The 13,172-nt window shown below is 34.1% G+C and overlaps 1 long non-coding RNA gene across 4 annotated transcripts in view; it reads right to left on the reverse strand.

The window, feature by feature from the left end:
* Nucleotides 1-13,172, reverse strand: part of LOC150083019 (uncharacterized) — a 95,438-nt gene that overhangs the window by 29,439 nt on the left and 52,827 nt on the right. For 2 of the 4 annotated variants that reach the window (XR_016547156.1, XR_016547157.1), the window contains exon 4: nt 12,946-13,080. The exons of the other annotated variants lie outside the window; for them this stretch is intronic. This is a non-coding gene — a long non-coding RNA (uncharacterized LOC150083019). The remainder of the gene's footprint in view (nt 1-12,945; nt 13,081-13,172) is intronic. 4 annotated transcript variants of the gene reach the window in all.

Below are 13,172 nucleotides of genomic sequence, written 5' to 3' on the forward strand. Positions count from 1 at the left end.
AGAAAAATACTGGTGCATATGTATTTAGGTGTCCAAAGGAGACTTACGCTTCCCTAAGTGTTGAAAACTGATAACTACAAAGCACTATTGAGATATATGCTGTCCAAACCTGAAGTATATGTTTAACCCAGTAAATACCCAGTTTTCCTTTGCTAATTTTTGTATTATCCCTTTCTAAAGACATCACTTTACTAATATTCAAATTATAAAACACGAAAAAAAACGAATTAAAATTTAGGCAGCTTGATATTGATTAAACTGTTCAATTTGTGTTCTGCTTAAAAAGCCATGCTAAAAATAGCTGAAAAATTATTGCCGGAAATGACATAACACGTACAAAAAGACAGGTTTTGGTGTTAACGTTTAAACACACTAAATCTGAACGCTTGCGACAGCTCACCTATCACCCACCACACACGAGGTAGACTTTACCAGCCGTCATAGACCAAACGATTACGCCTGCAGAGGTACTCATAAACAAGCAATTCGCTCTGTTGCTGCACTAGCCGACGTTGCTCCTGAAGTTCGCAGAGAGCAGACGAGTTACCTCGCTTCGTCTTTTGCCGTCCGTAGCAGCGCGCGCTCCGACAAAGACGAGGACGATTTCCTCGATGCGGAAACATATCAAGAAGAGCTTTAGTTTATGACGTTTTCTGAAAATAAACGACTAATTTCGGCACAAAAATCCCACTACACCAAAAATAACTCGACCAGAAAATTTCATGAAATAAGTGTAAATACACGTTAATAACGGTAGGACATACGTCCTTGGTTGTGCTACAGCCAAGTTGGGGTGTGAATTTGACAAAATCATTGCGATATTAGATTTATATCCCTTCTGTTTTGATAAATTTCCACTGACTTGTCTGACCCTTGCTGAAATGGCAACATCATCGAAACGGCAATAAATGACAACATTACTTCGAAAAAAGTGCTATTTATACGAAATGCAATACCGAGGCAACTCGCGAAGTTATTATACATTTCAAAACACTTAACGTGTATAATAACTATTCTATTCAAAAATTTTATTAATTCTTGTTTCTCTAGTTTAATTCTATTAAACACTTCTAAGCCGTAGCGAAAATCTACCGATTTTCGCTATGGCTTTGAAGTGTTTTGATTAAAATTAAAATTCTTTATTTTTATTTTTTTTTTTTTTTACATTTTAAATAATACCGTTGTTATCATTAATGTAAAGGAAGACAAATGACTTAGCAACCTGTATCCTTTTGAAGCATGCCCCTAAGGAGGGCATCATATGACACCTAGACACTAAAGAAACGATGCTCCTGATCTTCATCAATCATTATTAGGGTAGATGTAGTTACTTTTAAGGAAGGTTTCCAAATGATGCAGCGTCCTGCCCATTTATGCGCGCATGCGTCATCAGAATGAATTCTTTCCAGACGTCTACTTAATCAAGCAATTACACCTTTCTTTGGGACATATTACTTCGGGGTCATGACATGCATCTTCATTTATACCTCAGATTCGAAAACAGACCTTTGAAATTTCAACAAAGTTGGCCGCATTTTTTTTTGCGAAAATATTCGTGAAAGATTGCTAACTTCCTACCACCCTCGTAATATTTCACTCAGCATCATGTAAAACCCTTATACATTATATTTAGTAGTCAATTATAAAATAGTAGTAACCTCAACACCATATTCATTATCCATTTTAATATGGTTTGCTGTTCGGCTTGCTATAAAATAGGATGAAACTTAATAAGTGCTGTAAATCCAAATAGAAATTTTAAATTAAAGATTAAATATTAGCAGAAGGACGAAGTTTGCATTAGAAGAAACTTCCTCCTCCTCCCTCCCACCAAACTTAAATAAGTAAATTTATAGTTCTTAAATAAATAAAATACAGAACGGAGTGTTTTACTGATTACAGAACTGGTGCAGCTGCACTAGGGCCCACCACCAGATGACATGCATCTTCATTTATACCTCAGATTCGAAGCCAGACCTCTAAAATTTCAACAAAGTTGGCCGCATTTTTTTCGCGAAAATATTCTTGAAAGGTTGCTTACTTCCCCCCACCTCGTAATATTTCACTCAGCATCTGGTGGTGGGCCCTAGTGCAGCTGCACTAGTTCTTTAAACAGTAAAACACTCCGTTCTGTTTTTTTATTTATTTAAGAACTATAAATTTACTTATTTAAGTTGGATAGGAGGAGGTTTCTTCTAATGCAAACTTCGGCTTTTTGCTAATATTTCATCTATTTTATCTAATTTCATCCTATTTTATAGCAAGCCGAACAGCAAACCATATTAAAATGGATATGGTTTTGAGATTACTACTATTTATAATTGACTACTAAATATAATGAATAAGGATTTTACATTCAACTGCCTTTCCTTCTTCAAATGTCGGTTCGTACCATTTTCCATTAAACTCGATATTTGTACTGAGATACATGAGGTTATTTTAAGTTCATGCCTAGACAACTAAGACCACGAGGAGTTACTAAACTATGTGCATGTCCTAGGGCCGGTTTGTCTATTTCCAAAATTAAATGGCCCAGTAAAAAACATCATCAAAATAATAGTTAACTCAGTTCAGTTTGAAAAGATGTTGATAAGTTTATTGGGTTATCAGTAGGAATGTAGCCATTTCCGAACGGGTTGGCAAGTAACATGATCACTGTCCTTACACAAAATATCGTAAATGTGTAATTATTTCTACACTATAATGAAAGGATATATTGATCGAGTTAGTATATTTTTAAAGCAATTTCTTTTATGCGCTCAAGAAATAATCATGTCATAAGAAATAATGGACAGATACAATATTTTACCGCTACTGCCATTCTGATTCCAAGATTACGTGTCACAAAAGTTCAGAAACTTTACTGGCTTTCTCCTAATTTCTGGCTTATGCGGTACTAATACATATGGAATGCTATGCCTTTACATATTCCGACTTAAAAATTTCTTTTATTACTACAGTATAAAAAAAAAAGAAAAGGAAAAAGAAAAAAGCGTTTTCTGTAACGTTTTCTTTGAATTAAACTGAGTGATAACTCCTAATTACTCAGTGACTTATTGATTCCTTATTTATTAATTCTAGTAAATCGTTCATTCTAGTAACATTTTAAAATAGTGGCATTTCTTTATAGATTCACGTGACGTTTTCTTATTACTTTTTTTTCGGTAAGTGGCACAGATAATACAGTTAATAAATTCCAATGGGGTCAATTTTGATTTTCACGAAAACTGTTTCGGATACTACCTGTTTTATATACTGAGAACTGCAACTTATTTATAAATTGTACACAAAAACTGCAGATTTATCATGTATTAGCCAATGTTACAGACCAAATCCACGCACCCTTATCACCTAAGTTCGTATAGAAGCACACGCAGCAATGCAGTAGATAGCGTCATTGCCCTTCCACGCTCAGGGCCGGATTTGTACCCGACGAAAACCCCAAGCCAAAGCATGTGAAAATGCCCTAAAATATGTAATTATACATTTTACAAAAGGAAACGGGGAGTCTCCCCCCGGATAGTCCTAAGCCATGGCTTATGCGGCTTTTATCTAAATACGGTCCTGTTCGCACTGAAAAAGTGTGAACAGGACCGGACTGGTTTTTTTTTTTTTTTTTTTGTTTTTTTTTGACATTTTTTCATACCATGGCCAAGTTATTTGATCTAGGAGGGAAGGGATAGAGAGAGAGAGTTGCGTAGGTTTTCTCTCGGAACTTCTGTTTTTCATCACGCGAAACAGGCAAATCGATTACACACTGTACACAATTTACAAATGCGAAATACTGATGTCTCATAGCTTTAGTTGCCTTGGCGAAAATTCCAAACAGTCCCAATTAATGTTCGTAATTCATATCATTTCCTTAAACAATCGATCGACATCGCTAAGAAAATTTTTGTAGACACTGCTGGCTCAACAAACACAGCTATAATTTCTCGATGGATTTCTATTTAAATAAATAAAAATAATAAATAAAATTTCTGTTTATACTCTGGGACAACCAAAAGAGTTCACAAAGTAGAAAGAATACAAGAACCGGCGCCGTATTTAGCAGCCACGGACTTGAACCACGGTCGCTCAAAGCAAGGGGAATTCATAACTCATTTAACTAAACTGCATCTTTGGTTATAGACGAAAGGACATAAATGACCGCTATTTATTTACACATGCAATTTAAATCCCTGAAAGGAATAGTTTAGGATAAATCTTTCGGTGAATAAAAGGATAGAGAAATTATATTTAAATCTTTAATAAAAAAAAATCCCGATTTTCTGATCTATGCAACCGTAATTTTTTCAGAAAGTCGTGTGGACGGGATACACAGAGGATAACCGTGATAACTGAAGTAGTTCAGAGAAACGTCTGAAGGAAATGCAGCTGAACGTGCTTCATGCGTCCTCCGCTTCATTAACCCTTTGGTGCAGTGTGTTCGCGAAAAGACTGCAAAGTAATATATAAATAGCAAGAACAATGAAAAGGGTCTTACCGCCTTCTTTCGGAAAGGTGAACATAGGGATGCGATATTTGAATGAACTCTGATGTTCTCTGTTTACAAGTCCAACTCATTCAATTAGACTCTCCCCTTAATCTCAATAATCGGTCGCCAAACCACCAAATCGGCGCCAAGCCACTCTTCGGGTGAGGGCCATGGCCGGGGGCCTCACTCGAAGAGTGACCTCATTTTCAGTGTAAATATTTTCCAAAGTAGTGATAAAAATTTCTAATAATAATAATAATAAAAGAAGGAAACGTGTAATATAAAAGTATTCTTAAACTTACCTTTAAGCGTTTAAATTTTATTCTTATACTGTTTTTTATTATACAATAATTAAGTTAAAAGTTTCTATTAAAATTGTTTTTATTATTATTTCATTTTTTTATTATTATTTCATTTTTTTTCAAGTCAAAAAACAAAACATTTTTGATCTCTTAGTTTACATTTTTAACAAGGAATTATTATTCACAATATATATATATATTTTATAAGAGCATTAGCAACTAAGGCCATATTGCTCCGGGGATATGCGGTGGTCATTCCCTGACTTTTCCGCGTTCTCCATATTTGGTGGTGACGAGCTCGAACCCCGGTCTAATCAAGAAGCGTGTGCTACGCACTGCTGCTCCTGCCCACCTGGCTACGGAGGCGCCAACATATATATATTAAAGGGGCCTCAAATTTAAATATGGCCGGGGCCTATTTCATCCTTAATCCGGCCCTGACCAAGAGAGTTTATTCATGAAAAATTATGAAATTCTCTTCTCGATTATGTATTATGCCCAAGCTTAAACACGATCAGTGCATTAAATCATTATAAAAATTGGGAATAAACTTGGCTAGAAGACAAACTGGTAAATTAATATTATTATTATTATTATTAGAATTATTAATCAATTTTTGCTCTTGAATACGAAAAAAACCATGTCGTCAGTTGCTGTAGCCCTGTTAACAATTAACGAATCCAAATCTATTTTAAATTTGTGCTGATGTTAGCATTCTATATCAATAATAATTATTTAAATACAGAAAAATAAATTTCAAGGGTATAAATCTTACGGTTAAGCGAAAACTAGCATTTCAAATGGGGAACTTGACAATCTGTTCTGCATGTGACATAATAATGAAGTAAACAAAAATCTGAGTTGTGTTCATGCTTTTAAAGTGGTAGACATACCGGAATGGTACCAATAATAATAAAACAATTCTATTCTGCTCTAAAGGTTTCTAGAAATGAACAGTACCATATTATGATTTTTAAAAGTTGTACAAATGAACTGAAGTAGGGGAAAAACCATACACGCAAAAAAAAAAAAAAAAAATAATAATAATAAAATAAAATAAAATAAGTGAAAGTTTGCAGTCGGGGAGCTTTATTTTATATCTCATTAAATTTTCCGTATAAAATATAGAAATGATTGCATAAAGACCTGTTCATAAATAATAGTCGCAATGTTAAAATATGATTTTTTTTTTTTAAAGCGGGATCTCGGGAAAATTAATACGTTTATACAACTGAAGTGGTATAGCGTTTGTACAACTCGTTTGAAAAGCAGTTTGGGAAGCGATTTTCTTATTATTTAGTTGCTGTTATTTTTGCACTAAAATAAAGCTGTTTCAGGTGAATACACTACAGGAAACCTGCTTATGACGGGATGATGAACGTGTCAGTGATGTCCCCGGGTCACGTTCTCAAAAGCAATGGTGCCTCATCGATTTCAGTTAACATGCTTTATGTTTAATGTGCAATACACAGAAGCATGAATTTAACAAGTAGCATTGACGCGATCATATACGAGTATAAGCGTGAAATATGTCTCTGTCAAATTCAGTAGTTCTCAGCGAAAATATCTCAGCTGAATCAAAAAGAATCAGTATCAATCAAAACATATGCAAATCTATGTTAATTATAGTTAGAAAATTTGACGCTGCACATAAGGATAACTTTTGCATTCCTACCCATGCGTACTCTTGATTAACGCATATATTACATATAAAGCATACCTTTATAAAATTAAAGTTCAATAATTCAAGCATATCACATCTGAGATGTCAGAAAATCCAGTAGATCAATAAATCCAGATATAAGAACTATTTAATAGTTCCCCGTACCAACAAAGAAATGTAGTATCCAGATGGGCATATTGGATCCAATAAGCTACCATGAGTTTACGGTAATCATCTGCCATTTTTTAAAAATATAATCTAATATTTTTATATACTATCTCCATTCTCCGAGAGAGCAAAATAAAACATCAGATCCTCAAGAAAATTATGGGTGTTCACTGGATCGTCTCTTCTCCACACATTGAAAATATCAGATTCATCTAGTAAGGAGGATGAACTACTATTCCTCAAAAAATCCCCCATGCTGAATTACATTATTTTTTACAACTTTTCTAAGACATTTCTAAAAGACTAATATTTTTTTCATATATCTTCACAAGTCGCCCCAGCAATTTTCTTCATTAGATACATTACAAACTTTATTTTCCTTTGGCAGAGACCATTTGTAACGAAGATGTACGCAAAGATACCACACATCTAAACTTAGTGTGCCAGGCGCCAGTATATGACGCGGTCTCTGTTTAAAATGAATTAATACAGCGCTTCACGTTGAAACTATAACAAAAATGCCAACTAAACAGCAATTTGTGAAATAACCTTCCTGTTACAGTATCTAAAAATATATTTACTTATCAATACGTAATTATAAGAATTTCGATTTAATTTCGAACTAATATCTTCTTTTTGATACCAACGCTTCTGTGATTTTAGCTTGAACTAAGGTTCCTATCCTACACGAATTCATTTTCGATGGGAGGACAAATTAAGGCAATAAATAACTCAGTTTCAGCTCATGATCAACGAAAGCAAAAGTGTCAGCGCCGTTTACTCTCCAAAAACGCCACGGGTCAAAAATAGATATGAAAAGGTTGAATGAACAGAATACACTATTTAAGAACTGAAGCAGTGGCATAATGCAATGCCCAGAAGATTCTACATTACGGGAAGCCCGTATTTAGAGGGGGGCTCCACTATTATTACCCCCATCAGGAAGAAATAATATAACCATAATAAACAACAACGATAATGTTGCCCTCAACTGTTATGCATAAAGGGAGACAAAAACATTTGTAAAAGGAATGCATGGAAATTTGAAACTGCAGTACAACTGTTCATAATTATAACAATGCGAATAATCGTAGAAGGGAAATAAAAGAGTTGTTGAAGAAGGAAAAGAATATATCAAAGCCTGGACCAGAAATGGATGCATGATCAGAAGGTCGGTATATAAAGCAAAGAAAACGATTCTTTAAAACAATCTCGCCCGTGTGTATTCATGAGAGTCAGAAACCGCGGACAGAGAAAAATGAAGAGCTATGAGCTGACATAAATTACATTGCTATCGAACCCATTAAGTTCGAAACGATACGCTTGATACAAAAGAATATAAATCGCACTTCCAGCAATAACATTAAGAATAAAAGTTTGCATAATCCTCTCTCACCTGAGCTTATACGAATAGTAACAATCGTGGTTTGTGGAGATGCAATAAGACACTTTTGATTAAGCCGCTATTTTAAGCTCTAATTGTGTATTTTACTTTATTTGCTAATTTTTTCAACTCCAAATCAACTGGGAAAAAATCAAACATCTTTGTTAATTGTAAGAGTTTGTTTCTCACGGTGACAGAATAGCTTGATTACAATTACTTTGAGATGGGTTTCTCATTTACAAGTAGCCTTACAACTAAACGTTTCTAATTAACAAAATGATATGATAAAAATTAAATTAGATAGCTACAAAATTTCGACTGTAAAAGTCTTCCGCTTCTATCCGAAACGATGTTAGATACGCTAAAAAGTCCTTTTTAAAGTTAAAAAGAAAATGTTCAGATTTTTCTGAAAGGACTATACGGAAATCGACTGCTCCAAAGATAAAAAATGGCGTGAGCAACAAAAAAAGAAGCATCGGTGGTCAAAATCATTTGTACATTGTGACAAGCCACTTTTGTACTGTGACCAGCCAGCTTCTTAACACAAGAAAAATAGCAGCAGAATACAGATGGGAAAAGAGGACAAGGTCAATCGTGACACTAGGTGTCGAGTAGGGACAGATGGGTCAAAGGAAAAGAACTTCGATCTGGAAAGAATACCAAATGGATAAGGAGTAAAAACAATAAAAAAAAGAAAGCTGAAAGACACGGAAGATGAATGCTTTGATATGTACTCTCAGTTACTTAAGCTGTCATTTCTAATAATATCAAATGAAAACAAAATAAGAAATTTTTATCTTTTCTTCTACTGTATTTTTGTAGAGAGTTGGTATACGTATAAGTGTCTGTGTGAAAACCATAAAAGGGAACAAAAAAGGCAAATTCATATCAATTATAACGGCATACTTATACAGTAAACTCTTGATTATCCAGTCTTTTATCATTCTATTTCTCATATGAGCGCCTTCGATTTTCAAGTTGGATATAATTTGATAAACAGCCGTATACGTAAACCATGCAGGTCACATGCATAATTACTACCAAATTTAGAAAGAACCAAATCGAGATATATATTTTTTATTCAAACTCCACTTCAACTGTGATTATATATAGCTTTTTTGGATTCTCAGGATCCATACATATTCACTATTAAAATTCTGTTAAACTAAGTTATAAATATTTCTTTTTACGGATTGTCCGAAATGTCGATTATCCGAATCACTCAAGGAACTGGCTCTTAATATCCCATCCATTTACGAAGTACATGTATCAGTTTATTTTACATCAGCTAAAATATTTCAATAACAAGACAAATTAATAATAAGTTAGCAATTTTATTTCTTTAAGCCTGGTAATTTCGTTTAGAAATATTACCAAATGTTAAAAAAATGTGAAAAATGTTTTGTTTCTCTTTTAGCACGATTTAACATTTGCAGTATTGTATAATTAGCAAGTTGTGTTTGCAGTTTCTACTTTTATACTGTAATTTATTTCTGGAGTGGAAAAGTTTGTCTATGTTCAGAATTCTGTTTGCATGAAACATTAACTAGCCAATTCTGAACTAGTTAATCCCCAATTATTTCGGATAATCAAAAATGTATCCAGAAGAAAAATTAAACATATGCGTTGTTAGCGCTCTTATGAAGAATGAAAGGTGGTTTTAGATATCGGATATACAACGTACCATAAACAATGTCAACTCGCGATATTATTTTTAAGTTACTTTTCTATTATTTATTAAACAGCTTTAAAAAAAAAAAACCCACAAAGTTGCACACACAAGAAAATTTAATTTTTCTATTACAGTTGTGTGCTCGGTCTTCGAATAGTCACATCCTTTCAATCGCCTATCTTGTTTCATTCGAGATTTACGCCGCAAGCTAATAATACAACTGTTGAATGTTTTTAACTTTATTTTCTATATGGAATAATAACAACTTGCAATTAGAACTTGACAGAAAGCACCCGTTAATTAATTTAAACTGGTTCAATGGAAACAGGATAAATTATTTTATGCCAGTTAACGTCACACGTTCTAAATTATTCGTGTATACCCTTTACAGGGACGTTGTCCCTATGGAATACTCATTGTTATGCTGTCGTCTCCACTCGTGTTATTAAATCTAAGAAACCTATTAAAACGAAGTACTTGTTTGCGCGCTTCAGTAACATATTCCACGTTTACACCCCAGTTGTTCCCTATAAATTAAAGTTAAGTTTCTATACGCATCTCATGTTTATGTGTTCAGGCAAATTAACTTTCTTCAAAGAACTTAAAGGAAGCGACAGTCGAAGTGGTGCATATTGAAGATTTAAGTTCCAGAACGCTCTCAGCACACTTAGCAAACGATAATAAACATGAAATCCCAAATTTAATTCTCTGATATTATTATTAATATTTGTAGATCTTTTTTAATATACCGGTGGTTAAATTATGCAAAATTCGAGACTGAACGCAGCAAACAGTTCACGAAACAAAACATTTAGAGCAAAACTGAGTCACATATATGGAGGAATTATACAAATAATAATATTTAAAAAGAAGTTCCTAAATAATTATTATTGTAAACTTGATAAGTAGAAGCCCTCGAACTATAACTGTTCACAGGTAATAATAAGTAAACAGACAGACCTAAGACAGGAGATCAAAGAGATGTGGCATATGGAACAAGTAGCGACTATCCTGATTATCGCGCCAACCACCGGTATGGTGCCAAAGACCCTCCATAAGAGCATAGAGCACTAAGAACTTTAGGGCCTTAAACCGTATGGAAATACTCTTTGGCATTTTTCGATAGATACAGTAATTTATAGGTCTTAAATTCAAGGACCGCAAGAGGCCGCTTATACTTAAATCACCACTGATTTCCTACATAATTCAAATACACACAACAACTTCTCAAAAGAGATCGAACACTCGCGCACTGCTTTTGTACTGTGGTTTCTGGTACATCTTGAAGTTCAAGCTGAATGGTCATAAAACATACTGTGGGCAGATAATGAACATTTGCATGCAAATAACACATCTATAAAACAGAATTACATCAAACTTCCTTGCACGATATAGAAGAATATTGCCGTATATTACGTTCTTAAAATATAGAATACGTAATTCATTGTAGTTATCAACTGATCAATCATGTGTGCGTGTAACTACATAAATACATTTGAATCACCATGCAAAGCATGGTGATGCAAAGCATTTGAATCATCAAATGTATCTATTTCTTTAACAATTCTAAATCGCAAGTTCAGAATTTTTAAAGAAATCATCCTTACCATCAGGAACAATATCCAGCCCAAAACTGAGAAGACCATGGGAATACTTCTTGGGTTATTTTCTCGTTTAATCAAGGAAGAAATGTTGGGAAATAAAACTGTTAATCACAGCGGAATAATCCGCATTTTTCTTATTACTATAGTTGGTAACTAACCTACGCACCGAAAGCGCACCCTAACAACAATAAATTTCTTGCTAGATGTGCTCTGTATCGCAATGTTTTTGCATTAAATTACCAAATAAAACGGGCAAGGCCTAAGTATTAAGTGACATAAACCACATGATTATATAACGAAAATTACACCCACATACTAGATGGGTAAGGAATCAATTTAGGATCACCTCAACTATGACAGGATTGCATACTATTGAAACATCTGGCAGCATTCCGTATGTAATCACCATCAGATACTCTCATAAATTCAGCGAAACCAATTAGTATTGTTATATTTCTTAGCAGTAACTCATGTTTTCTGATAGTATTAAGTAATTGGGAATACATTAACGAAAAGCATGAGCATGTTCATTAGGAAAATAAATACTTCAATTTTTATTATTATACAAGATCGGGAAAATTTCTCAATTCGGTTAAAGTAAAAGTAACTTACAGATTACACAATGTGGTATGACAAAAGTATTATGTTTAGTATTAGTATAATAGAAATATAACTAATAAAGCAAAAGTATATTCCAAGATGGCCACACAGAATCAAAGGAGTATAAATTTACTCTGTATGTCATTCACTGATAACAAAGGCAAGCCATTTTAGGTCATAGATTCGAACACACGCGATGTGCAAAATCACATGTCCATTTAATGAGCTACTATATCGAATCTGCTGGTCAGTGGATTTGGGGAGTTGGCCAAGATTTTCTTTTCATGCACAACAACGCCACTGCACATAGAGCTCAAGTGGTTGAGGAACATCTTGCAATTGACGATATCCACCGACTGCCGTGGCCAGCACGATCACCAGACTTAAATCCAATCGAACATATGTGGGATGTCCTTCGGCATCACATTGCACGCCGGCAGCCAACTTCTCGGCCAGTTGATGAGCTAAAGTCTAAAGTCTGCGCTGGTGGAAGAATGGGATTTGTTGCCATAGAATCTTATCGACATCCTTATATTGAGATTGGTTTATCGCTCTCAGGCCTGTTTAGCCGTTGGAGAGGATCATACGCTGTACTGATGTCATCATATTTTCGAGCAACTTGTATCGACTTTTGTAATGTGACATTTTTGATAATTGTTATACAACCTCTATAAATGTCCCTCATATGTCCGAAGTTTCTCGCTGTCTCTTCACTTCATCGTTATTCTGCGGTACACCACCACGCCGAATTTTGTCCAGCTTCATTGCAAGCTGCACGAGTTAGCTACGTTTTCTATGTGCTCTGTTAATTTTGTCAAGCAGTGTATTTATTATCATGAGCTTTATACATATTCACATTTCAAATTAATCCTTTAATTTATTCTGAATGATTCAAGTTATACTGAAGTGAATTCTTCTTACTGAAAATTATATAGTTGTGTGGTTTACAGGTAATTTACTAACTCTTAGAAATGGATATTATGATAATTATCAGATATATTCTAAAGGGTGAAATAATGACGGAATAATAATAAAAAAAATAATCTCTCTAACCGTAATATCGATTGTAACTTACCATATGAGAGGTTCCATTATAAATTATTTAATGCATTTAGTTCAATTACAACTATTCTTACATCTTCAGCCGTTATGGTAACTCACAAAGAAGAACCCTTGAGCAAAGGTTCACTGGTAGAGAGAAAATGGCAGTCTGCAAATGAGGGAGAGAATGGATGTAGATTCTAATAGCAAATAGACTGAAATAAAATAACAGAATTCAAAGCTATTTTTTGTTCATTTGCA

Source organism: Mastigoproctus giganteus, chromosome 7, assembly GCF_048544385.1.
Source record: "Mastigoproctus giganteus isolate SK-2022 chromosome 7, ASM4854438v1, whole genome shotgun sequence".
In the NCBI taxonomy this organism is placed as follows: domain Eukaryota; kingdom Metazoa; phylum Arthropoda; class Arachnida; order Uropygi; family Thelyphonidae; genus Mastigoproctus; species Mastigoproctus giganteus.